Genomic DNA, 12,007 nt, shown 5'->3' on the forward strand with positions numbered 1-12,007 from the left:
TATAATTAGGCTGGTTTTGTTTTCAAGTTTTTGTTTGTTTTACATTTCTTTCATGTTCGGAGAATTTCAGAGGACAGTTACATTTGTAAAATTAGGTTGAGAACAGACATGACAACATGAGTACAATCTATGCATTTGCTGATCTCTGCTGGATATTTCCCAATATGCTCACACATGGAGCACAGACCTAATTTACAGAACTCAACTTAACCCTCTGGTAACGCAGATGCATCATAGGTGTTTTTGACCCAGATCAGCACTGAACACTGATCTAGACATATGCTAATTAAGATTTCATTAATGACGAAAATATCCTGCCTTTGAGGGATGCCTTGGTGAAACTAGAGGGAGATTAAAAAGACAATTACATTTCTTAAATCAACCCCCTTGTTCTCCACGAAATACTTTGAGGCTGATTTGGTTTGATTCCACCTTCTCAAAAAAATCTCACTTGGGGGAAAATGGGAATATAAAAGCAATGATCTCCCAAAGCAAATTTAAGCTATTCTAACAGGGACACTGCGTGTAGAAAGCAAGTAATATCTTAAACTATGCTGTCTGGGCTCCCCCCCCCCCCCCCGCTCCATAAAATCTGAGTTGAAAGGAAAGGAAAGCAGAAAAATGAAAAGAAAGGAAAACAGACAAAAATTGTATCGACACGCACAAACTATTTTGAATTTTAAAAGAAGACTTCACTCCATTCCTAAACAGATTACTAACCTGGGTTTGATTTTAGTCAAACATCTGGTACTTTTACTATCAATTGTTGTCTTCACTCCAGTCTCATATAACCACACATAGTTTCTAGAACATGTGAGGGAGTAATCACCTGGCAGCTGGACATCATTCCAATGACAGTGCCAATGTTCCTCAACCCAGCGGCATTGGTTAGAATTGGCAACGAATTTTGACTTTGTTTCGGATTCCCTTCTCTCCAAGGAGGCTCTCCAACTCCAAATACTTTGCTAGACAAGTGACTGCTTAAATGAGTGCAAAGTAACAGGCTTGTTGGTCTCTATGGCAGGCCATACATAATCACCATAGAAATATATAATTACACCTGTCAACCTCAGCTTGTGTAATTGATTCAATGACTAACAATGTCAGTGGCAGGCTAAGCTTTGAGGTCTCGCTGTGAGAAAATACTCATACATGGCTAAACATCTTGGTGTCTTAATTGCTTGTCATACTGCCAAGGCTCCTGTGTTGTATCTATCTCCACAGCAACAGACTAGAATAGATAAAGCACATTTAATAGCCGAAAAGTGAGTTGATCACCTTGTTTTTGTTTTATAGGCCCTTAAAAAAAATCGTGGAGTTGTCAAAAATAATCTGGTCATGAAGCCAGATTTGAAAGAGAAGTCTAAAATATCATTCTGTGCACTGAAAAACTAGATGCATGCTTCACGCTTTTCAAAAAGCAATCCTCTAATTATGATTATGAGCAGAGAGGAGCAGTCCATGCTTGAACATGTACAAAGGCACAATGTGACATGAAGTTTTCATCACACTCACTGCCTTTTCAGGAGTTGCTGGAACACATTAAAATCTCTCAACCACAAAGCAAGAAAGCCCTGGAAGCTCCTGGCCATTGGCAGTTTTTTTCTGAAAGGGTGGTTTGGCGGTCTACACCACGGTCAGACAGAGGCCACCAACCCAGGAGACAAGCACACCAACCATAATCACATGGAATGAAAATGCAGAATCACGTTACTGCATTGTAACAAAATGCAGTAAGTTATTTTTGAAATTTAACAAATTATATTCTGTGGCTGGTGCTCAAAAAGCACAGTGACTAATTGAAAAGTGTCAAGAAGTCTGTAGATTACCATGTTTTACCCAAGATTAGATAACTTTTGAGACACATGACAGATACAAAGTCACTCTCACATCCAATCTCTATCCATCTCTTATTTCTATTTGACAAATTTAACAAGCTGTCTTTTATACCAACCATACTCAGACAACTGCTTTCCAAGGCTACCAAATCCCATTCATTCATTCACTGGGTCAGTCATTCAACGTAGTTTTGAACGCTTACAACGTGCCAAGCACTGTGCTAGGTGTCAGGACGCAACAAAAGAGAATGTGTGTTATGGGAGCACGTAGGAGTGGCACTGACCCAGACTCAGATGACCAGAAAATTGTTCCTGAGGGAGATGACACCTAAGCTGAGTCTTATAGGGAGAGTAGTGTATTAACCTGGTTTTGGAGGCTGTAGAGGGGAGCATAGCTACTATAAAAACTCACAGAGGTGAGGGACAAAACAGCTAGAGCATGAAATGGCATAACGAGAGATTTGGCTTGAGAGGGAAGAAGGAACCAGCTCGTGGAGGGTATTAATATCAAATTAGGGATTTTAGGTCCTGGTCCTGAGAGAACTGGAGAACCAGTTTTTTTAAGTGCGTGTTTGGGAGGGAGGAGGATGGGTGTACATGTTAGGAATATTACCTGTCTGAACTGTTAAGAATAGAAAAACACTTCCAGAAGAATAAGACTTTTTCCCCCTCAATTGTATTCTCCTTGACCAGCGTATCTGACACCGCTCAGAAGATAGTTTCTTTGATATTTTGCTTTTCCACTTCTCTTTCTCTAGCTCCTTTGCTGGTCATTTTTCTCCTGTCTAATCTGTAGATTCTTTCCTTTTCTCACTGTCACCAACCCTATATAGGCTATTCCAAATTACCTTCTTAATTTGTTTCCCTGCCCCCTCTAGTCCATCTTGTACTCTTCTAGAAAATTTCTCTTCTTAGTTCCACCTTCAGTGGTGCAATGTACATCTGATGTGTCTATTTGCATAGCAACCATGCCCCCATTGTCAGTAACAGCATCATGATTTTCCTTTGGAAAACAACTCCTCCCCCAGTGGATGCTGTCCCAACTTCCTCTGGCCAAAGGCCAGTTATGTAACCTAGGCCAAGCCAATCAGACTTTCTATGGAATGTGACTCTTGACCCAAAGGATTGAGAGTACTGGGATCTAGTTCATCCTAAGAGCAGAATGCTGAACAGTCTGTATTTTAGTTCTTGGACAGTCTTGGGGATGTCACGGTTTTTGTCCTTGCTAAGGCCTGGTTTTTGTGTATTGCCTTCAGGTCGGGAAGTTATCCTATACCCTTCTAGTGTGTGTGTGTGTGTGTGTGTGTGTGTGTGTGTGTGTGTGTGTGTGTGTGTGTGTGTGTGTGGCTCAGGTTAGCCACGGTCCACTTCTGTTGCTTGCAATGAAGAGTGCTATCTTCCTACTGGCATTAAAGGCCCTTGCCCAGCCTATCCAAACATATATACCATCATTAAGCAACCTAAATCCTCTGCTACAATCCAATAGGTCTCCCTTCTCTACTCCTGACACCACACCTATTTTTATATCCCCAACTCCATACTTGTGCTTTTCCCCTCCTCGTCTGTCCTTACTCTGTTACACTTGACACGGATGAAGGGCACATTATATGAGGGGCATTGTATTAGGGATGGGAAAAGAAGAGATGAGGGAAACATAGGTCCAACCTTAAAGAACTGTCTCTTCTTCCTTGGCCCCCTGTCTGAAGATTGCCCAGTAACTTCAGGAACATTGCTCTCTAGGTCTAAGGACTTTGTCGAAATGGTCTTCCCCATTAGTGTCTCACACAGGTGAGAATTAGGATAGATACTGTTGAATACTGAGCTCTAATAGTGTCTTTTCTCCCCAGCAAGGTTATAGGCTCTTCAGGAAGAAGCCATCTCTTGAAATACCTCTCATCCTCCCTACCAACCCCACCCATTAACCTGAGATTTTTGTGCAGTAGCACAAATTTTTTGGATGCCAAGGAAAAAATATAGAAAATAAATTTCCTTCTAATTTATGCCCATCCTTGGGCTGCTCATTTGGTAGGTAGTGTAGTTAGTATTTGACAGGCATTGGTTTTGCAGTCAGACAGACTGAGTTTCAGTTCTGGTTCTGCTGCTTATGAGCTGCATGTCTATACCACTAAGCCTCAGTTCCCTTATCTGTATATTAGATGACATGATGCATATCAATGTGCCAAGAAGAGTACCTGGCACACAGAAAACATTTACTAAATGTTAGTTCTTTTCATTAAAATGATGATTATTTTCTTAACCAATACCCAAAACCTAATTTTATTTTCTTCAAATGCCAAATTCTGAATCTGTGGCAGCAAAAAAGACTATATTGGATTTCCCTTAAAAATAGAGTAAGACGTATTCTGTAGACAAACCTAGACTATTTCTAAATCACTTCCATCTCCAAAAGTCACTGATTTAATTTCACAGAGAGGTGTTTACATATAAGCATACAAAGACTGTTTCTCTTTGTATCTTCCCTAAAGATAAGTTTTCTTTTGTATGTTTCTCTTTATATCTTCCCTAAAGATAAGTTTTCAAAGTCTGTGGCTATCTTACCAATGGGGTGGTTAGCATGGGCTTTAAAATCAACAGAGCCTAGGGTTGAATCCCAACCCCACCAGTTACTGGATGGTAAAGCTGGAAAAGACTTCTGTGAGCCAAAGTTTTTTCTCATCTATAAAAATAGAAAGGATAACCCTAAGCTTATGAGATTATTGTGAAGATTTGAGAAATATTATATAAGTGTAGAGTATCATGCTTGCCCATTAGTAAGTATGCAATAATATGAAATCCAAAAGCATATCTCATAAAAAGAAAGCTTGATTAACTGGACCTCAACAAAATCTGAAAAGCTTTCTCTGCAAATGACCCTGTTAAGAAAGGATGAAAAGATAAGCTACCACCTGGAAGAGAATATTTTCAAATAACTTATCTGCACAAGGGACTAGTATTTAGAATATTTAAGGAACTCTTAATACTCAATATTTTTTAAATAAAAATAAAAAACAGACTAAACATGCAAAGATTTCACCAAAGATGATATACAGGTGACAAAGAAGCATTTAAAAAGATGTTCAACATCATTAGCCATTAAGGAAATGCGAACTAAGATCAATAATGAGATATCACAATATATCCATCAGAATGACTGAAATAAAATATATTGACAACAACAAATGTTTGTGAGAATACAGAGAAACCAGATCACTCATCCACTGCTGGTGGGAATGTAAAATAGTACAGCCACCCTGGAAGAAGTCTGGCAGTTTCTTATAAAACTGAACACGCGAGGGGCAGTCGGTTAAGCATCCAACTCTTGATTTTGGCTCAGGTCATGATCTCAGGGTTGTGAGATGGAGCCCTGCATCAGGTTCTGCACTGGGTGGGGAAGCTTGCTTAAGATTCTCTCTCTCCCTCTGCCCCTCCCCCAACTCTAAAAAATAAAAATAAAATAAAACTGAACACGTGATATGGGTCATCATATTACCTAAAAATTGCATTCTAGGGAATTCCCATGAGAAACAAAAATTATATCACAATAAAATCTATACACAAATGTTCCTAGCAGCTTCATTCTGGAAACAGTCCAGATGTTCTTAAAATGGTGAATGGTTAAACAAACTATGGTACATCCATACCATGGAATACTACATAAGGTGCTAAGAGCAGTCAAATTCATAAAGACAGAAAAAGGGGAGGAGGAAATGGAAAGTTGTTGAATGAGCATATAGTTTCAGGTTTGCAAGATGAAGAGTTCTGGAGATGGACTCCACCACGTTGTGAACACACTTAACACAACTGAACTGTACACTTAAAAATGGTTATGATGGTAAATTTTATGTTATGTGTATTTTTACAATTAAAAATTTTCAAAAAAGGAAAAAAAATATGAAGCGATGGTTTTCAAGACACTGAACCTCAGGCAACAAAGAACAGTAGTCCCTGAGAGACAGTAAACAAACAAGGTGGGCCCTATGACTGCCATAGCGCCCTACCTGGATAAAATTTGCAGTCCTGGGAGCAAGGAAGGGAAAAAATATCACTGCTATTGCTCAGCATCATGAGAGAGGATTGGACGACCTATCACTAGCCTGGGAAAATATCCAAATTCAAAATTCAAAGGTTTAGTTTCTACCGAATGTGTAGACCTTTCATACCATCATAAAGTCAAAAAATCATAAGTAAAACCATCCTAAGTCAGGGACTGTCTGTATAAAATTCCATGTTTTTTAGTATATTTACAGAGTTATGCATCACCATATGCACCACCATGTATCGCTTTTATAATATTTTCAAAACCTCAACTAGAAACCCTGCACTCCTTAGCCAGCAACCCCCTTCAATTTCCCCCAACCCCTTTCCCACCAGACCAGTACAACTACTTGTCTACTTTCTGTCTCTCTATATTTGCCTATTCTGGATCATTGATATAAATGGAATCATATAATATGTGGTTCTTTTTTAAAAGTTTATTTATTTGTTTATTTATTTATTTTTAAGAATTTTATTTCTTTCAGAGAGATAAAGAAAGAGCACGAGCAGGGGGTAGGGAGAAGCAGACTCCACTGAACAGGGAGCCTGATGTGGGACTCGATCCCAGGACCCTGAGATCATGACCTGAGCCGAAGGCAGATGCTTAACTGACTGAGCCACCCAGGCGCCCCAATACGTGGTCCTTTGTGACTGGCTTTTTCTTTACTTACCATAATGTTTTCAAGATTCATCCGTATTATAGCATGCATCAGTATTTCATTTCTTTTTATTGCCAAGTAATATTCCATTGTACAGATACAGCACATTTTATTTATGCATTCATCAGTTGCCTGTTAATTTTTGTTTGGATGCTGAACATTGTGAATTTTAACTTTTGAACAATAGATATTTTTGTTTTCTTACAAATATTTTTGAACTTTTTTCTGGGATGCACTTAAATTGGACACACTTAAATTTATCCTTTCAGATTATGCCCTTAATACTTATTAGGCAATACCAGAGCAGCGTTTAATCTAAGGCTAATTTTGCACAACTACTGAGGTAAAATTCTTGAGTACTCTACCAAATGCCCCATGAATTATGAGGTTTTTCAGTCTGGCTGGTGGAAACAGTATTTGAGCCCTAGGTAAGACAGACACTCCCCCCGGCCCCCCACTCCCTATGTTACTGCCTGGAAATTCTTTTCAGGCAGTAAGCTGGGGCAACTGTAGGGCTCACTTAACTTGTTTCCTATGACACGGGGACCAGCGTCCTTCATTGTCTGTTACACAGTGTCTTGGAAACCATTGTTTGTTTCATATATTTTGTCTGGTTTTAAAGTTGTTTCAGACCAGATGGTAAATCCTTTTATCCCATCTTGAAGAGAGGCTGAAGACTTCCTTCAGTATCGTGTTTTACCCCAAAATATGTTTTCTGAAGTGAAATGACTCATTTCCCAATATTATTTCTTCTTTAGCCAGGCAAAGAGAAATTTCTCCAAATAAGCCTGCTGTGTCACTTTAATGTTTACAAACACACGCATGTATGTGTGGGTGTGTATTATACATATGCACGCAAATGTGTAATCTCATTTGATATTCACAGCACCCTTCTAAATTAGATGGCAGTAGTAGCCCCCATGTTATAGAGAAGTAAATTGAAGCTCTGAGAGTTTAAGTGACTTTTTCTAAGTCATACAGCCACTACACAGGGGAATGCTCAAATTTTATACGACCAGATCCCATTCTTTCTATCATGATACCATATGAACTCTCAGCCTCTAAGGAAATGAGTTCAAGTCCAACTTCTTTTCCTTTCACCCGTTATTATCCCACTCTTCTCCAAAGAGGAGCAATGATGATATGATTGATCAGATTCCTGGGCAATGACTGGATCTGGTTTTTTACTGTATAATATCTTAAGAAGATGAATAAACATAGACCCAGCTGAGGCACTGACTGCTTGATCCAGTATAATCTATCTCTGAAGAAGTTCCATCAAGTCTTAAACATCAGCATGAGGAGCAATGACCAGAAGAGGTGGGATCAGACTAAAACCACAGGTAGAAGAAGATATAGGAATGGACTGGTGACTGAGCTTGGCCAGAAAATCACAGGCTAAGCAGAGTCACAGGTCTGAAAGCTGCTAGTCAACTCAGAGTAGTGATGAATTCAGACACTGAAGGCAAGAATAAGGCTGTAGGTCACATGTGAGTAGAAAAGCCACAGTCAGGGCATGCAAAGAATAAAGGTCAGGACAAAGCAAGGGGCAGAATCCAGGCATATAGACAAGAACCAGCAAAATGAAGATACTCAAAGGTAGAGGAGGATTGGAAGTCTGAAATCCAGGGAATCTGGAACCAAAAGATCTGTAGGAACTGAAGGAGAAAATTAATAGGGGACTGAAATAAAATACCAGTAACAAGGAAGGACCTCAAACTCAGTCAGTTTCCTGCCCCCAGTCCATGACTCTGATATAGGCTCTCATTAGAGAGTGCTGTATTAACATTGGGATACTAGTAAGAAGGTATACAGTTAGAGGACGCAGTGAACTACACAAACTCTGGCCTAGCCACCCTTTCTCTCCATAAGATCCCTGAGAGGTATCTAGATGCAAGTCAAAAAAAAGAAAAACAAAGTAATGACTTATTATTACCTGGAATTTGAGCTCTGAATCCCAATGCAAATATCAAGTGTGTGGCTGGAGTACATTAGGCATTTATTTCCTTTTTCCTAGGCTGGAGTCCTAGGTGGCTCTCTTCCCTAAATGCAAACTCACATTTCAGAACTTTACCATTCAAATGAGATGTTAAGCCATTCCTATATCTTCTAAAGTCATTCCAAAACCTGTATTCCAAAACTTCTACCTATATTCTAAAACTCAGACAGATTCTAAAACTCAAAGACAGATTATACTTGATCAAGTAGTTAGCTCAAAGCAGATCATTGAGTCCAAGGTCAGATATTCAATCTTCATTTGAACCACCTGGTTCTATGCCCATTGATCACAGGGAGAGCAAAAGGAGGGTACGTTACATAGTAGAAACCTACCCTGATTTGGAGAGCACACCTCTAAGAACCTGCCTGTGTGACTTTGGGTTGGCAGTATCATCTCTGTATAGGAAGGACACTGCAATAGTTATTTACGTATATAATACATGCAAATGAGTTTGAGTCCTGTCCAGAGAATGCATATGCTGAAACCGCCCTTTAAATCCCAACAAAAACATTTTGTGTGTGAGGAACTCCGGTTCAGGGAAAGTGCCTCTGGGATCTGAGAAAGAGACTTGAATTCCCTAAACCAGATTGCTCAAAGCATTGGAACATGCTGTCTTTGCAGTGTTAAAAAGAAGCATGACTTTTGATCATGATTGTTTTCATTTTGAATGATTATTCCTATTACAACATCCCTCCAAGAAATGGTACCAAAGGGCTTCCCGAATTTTCTAAGATCTGTTTCTAGATCTCATCAATGAAATGGATACTCAGATTTTATAATTAGCTGGAATAAGACCAATGTTGCCTTCAGTGATATTTCTGGAAGAGGAAAGCAAATGACTTTACAACAATGGAATGGTATATGTTCTGGTTTAAAATGTAGTACATATTAATTCAGAAAATAGAATACCTTTTTTCCAACAGCATCATTACACGAGCCCTATGGGAAGAGACTATACTGATTGATGGCAAGCATAAAACATTAGGAAAATATTTTTCAAGTGTACCATGTATTCTAATTGTCCAGTTACCAGTTAAGTCACAAGTAAAATCTTGCTTTGTAATTCTGGGCTGGCATTGTGAATAAAAGTATCACTGCTGGTGAATAATGTGGGTTGCACAACAGATTTTAAAAATAAAAATTAGTATTTCATCTAGTTCTTTGGGTGTTATGCTGAGTGAAATAAGTCAATCAGAGAAAGACATGTATCATATGACCTCACTGATATGAGGAATTCTTAATCTCAGGAAACAAACTGAGGGTTGCTGGAGTGGTGGGGGGGTGGGAGGGATGGGGTGGCTGAGTGACAGACATTGGGGAGGGTATGTGCTATGGCGAGTGCTGTGAATTGTGCAAGACTGTTGAATCACAGATCTGTACCTCTGAAACAAATAATGCAATATATGTTAAGAAAAAAAAAAAAGAAGATAGCAGGAAGGGAAGAATGAAGGGGGGGAAATCGGAGGAGGAGACCAACCATGAGAGACGATGGACTCTGAAAAACAAACTGAGGGTTCTAGAGGGGAGGGGGGTGGGGGGATGGGTTAGCCTGGCGATGGGTATTAAAGAGGGCACGTTCTGTGTGGAGCACTGGGTGTTATGCACAGACAATGAATCATGGAACACTACATCCAAAACTAATGATGTAATGTATGGTGATTAACATAACAATAAAAAAATAAAAATAAAATAACCTAGAAGGTATTAAAAAAAAAAGCTTAGTACAAATTACTTATTTCTATATTTAGGGTCTCAGTGTATTCAGTTAGTCTGCAAGATTTATCAATCAGTGTTGACATTAGAGAGCTTAAGGTTCTCCATTGGCTAAGGAGATAACAGACTTTTTGAAAGATTATGGGAGATACTTTCATAAGAGGAGCCAGGTCTTTGGATTTAATATAGATCCTTTTGACAAGTCACTTAATCTGAGTCTCCATTTACTCATGTGAAACGGTAAAATGGAGCTAATTATATAGGGCTGAGCTAGATGTGCTAACTAAGCTTTCACTTGCCCCCCCCAGATACTTGCATCCTGTTTTTCTACTCTGTGCCGAGGAAGCTAACTTATATGGGCTGCATCAATGGACTTCCTTGATTTCAGGCTACGAGTTGGGTTCATTCAATGGAGGCACTGGCACGAGGTCAGATACCATCAAGAGAGTGAGGTCAGGGCTTTTATTCCCCCTAGCTTCCTCCCTGCTAGCTTATCCTCCCTGCATCCTTTTGTCTCAAGTGAGGGTCCCTTTACCCAAGTCGGATGGCCCTCTCTAAACAGTCATGTCTCTACTCTCTCCTCTTGCCCCTTCAAGCCTAGGGGCCTAGAAGCTTAGGAGTGATCACGGCTACCATAGAAGAGTCTTCAACATCTTTTGTTGGTTTCCCTTTAACCTTGTGGCCACACCTGTATAAATAGCCCCATCATTAAACCTTCCTCAATGACTCCAATTTAGCATGCTATTTCCACTGGTGCCATGACTGATACCCTAGGCTACAGGTTGGTTGAGAAACTAAATGAAAGGTCAGAGTGAAAAATGTAAAGCATATACCAAACATTAGGTCTTATTTTTTTTTAATCAGGATTCAAATGCTGAATAATAGAACTGACCAGTGAGGAAAATAAGATCCAGGTAAATTGCTAGGGCTGAAAAGGCTGATAGGGAGCAAACAAGACAAATACTCATGAGGTAGCCATTTGAATAAGACAGGAAGCAATGAAAATTCTCAAATGAGATAGAGGAGAGATGTGATAGGACCTATCCCCAGGATAGCATCCAAAGACAGCCCCCCGCCTTTACCCCCAGTCTCTGATTGCCATTGTACTGCTACCATTGAGAGGACAGAGCAACATTCTGCCTCTAAAGGTCAGCCCTTGGCTTTCATTTCTCTAGTAGTTTCCCTGCCCCACACACTAGAGCCAAACCCACAGTCAGTTTAAGGACCTTCACGATTTTTCTTCCACTTCAGTGCAGTCTTAAGGTAAAACTGCTCCTCGGTCTGTTTCAGATCACCTGCTTCACCATCCTTATACTCCACAGTCCATCCTCTGGCCCTTTAGATTGCTTGTCTTTATTGCTCATTTATACTATTCCACCTCCAGACGGTTGTGCTAGTTTCCTCTGATACAAAAATGCTTTGAAAGGGCAGAGGTTTTGTCTATTCTGGGCTCATACCCACTCTCACCTTCAAGTTGACACTGCTCTCCTTAAAGCTCTGTGAATCCAAGTCAGCAGTGTTCCCCAGACTGTGCCTGCAGGAATTCTCTGAACTAGACCCTGCTCTACCCAGTCACCGGAAGCCCATCTCTCTCTGCCTCTGTCTCACAATCCAGCAAGTCCCCAAGTAGCTTCAGGACCGAACTTATTCTCTCCAGGCCCCCATTCCTTTGGCAACTCTTCCCATCACCCCCAGCCCTTTTGTGCCAGCCAAGGGTCACAAAAGATCCAACTTCTTTAAGACGCTTGTCTCTCTTCGGATAA

The sequence above is a fragment of the Zalophus californianus genome, chromosome X (assembly GCF_009762305.2).
Source record: "Zalophus californianus isolate mZalCal1 chromosome X, mZalCal1.pri.v2, whole genome shotgun sequence".
Classification (NCBI taxonomy): domain Eukaryota; kingdom Metazoa; phylum Chordata; class Mammalia; order Carnivora; family Otariidae; genus Zalophus; species Zalophus californianus.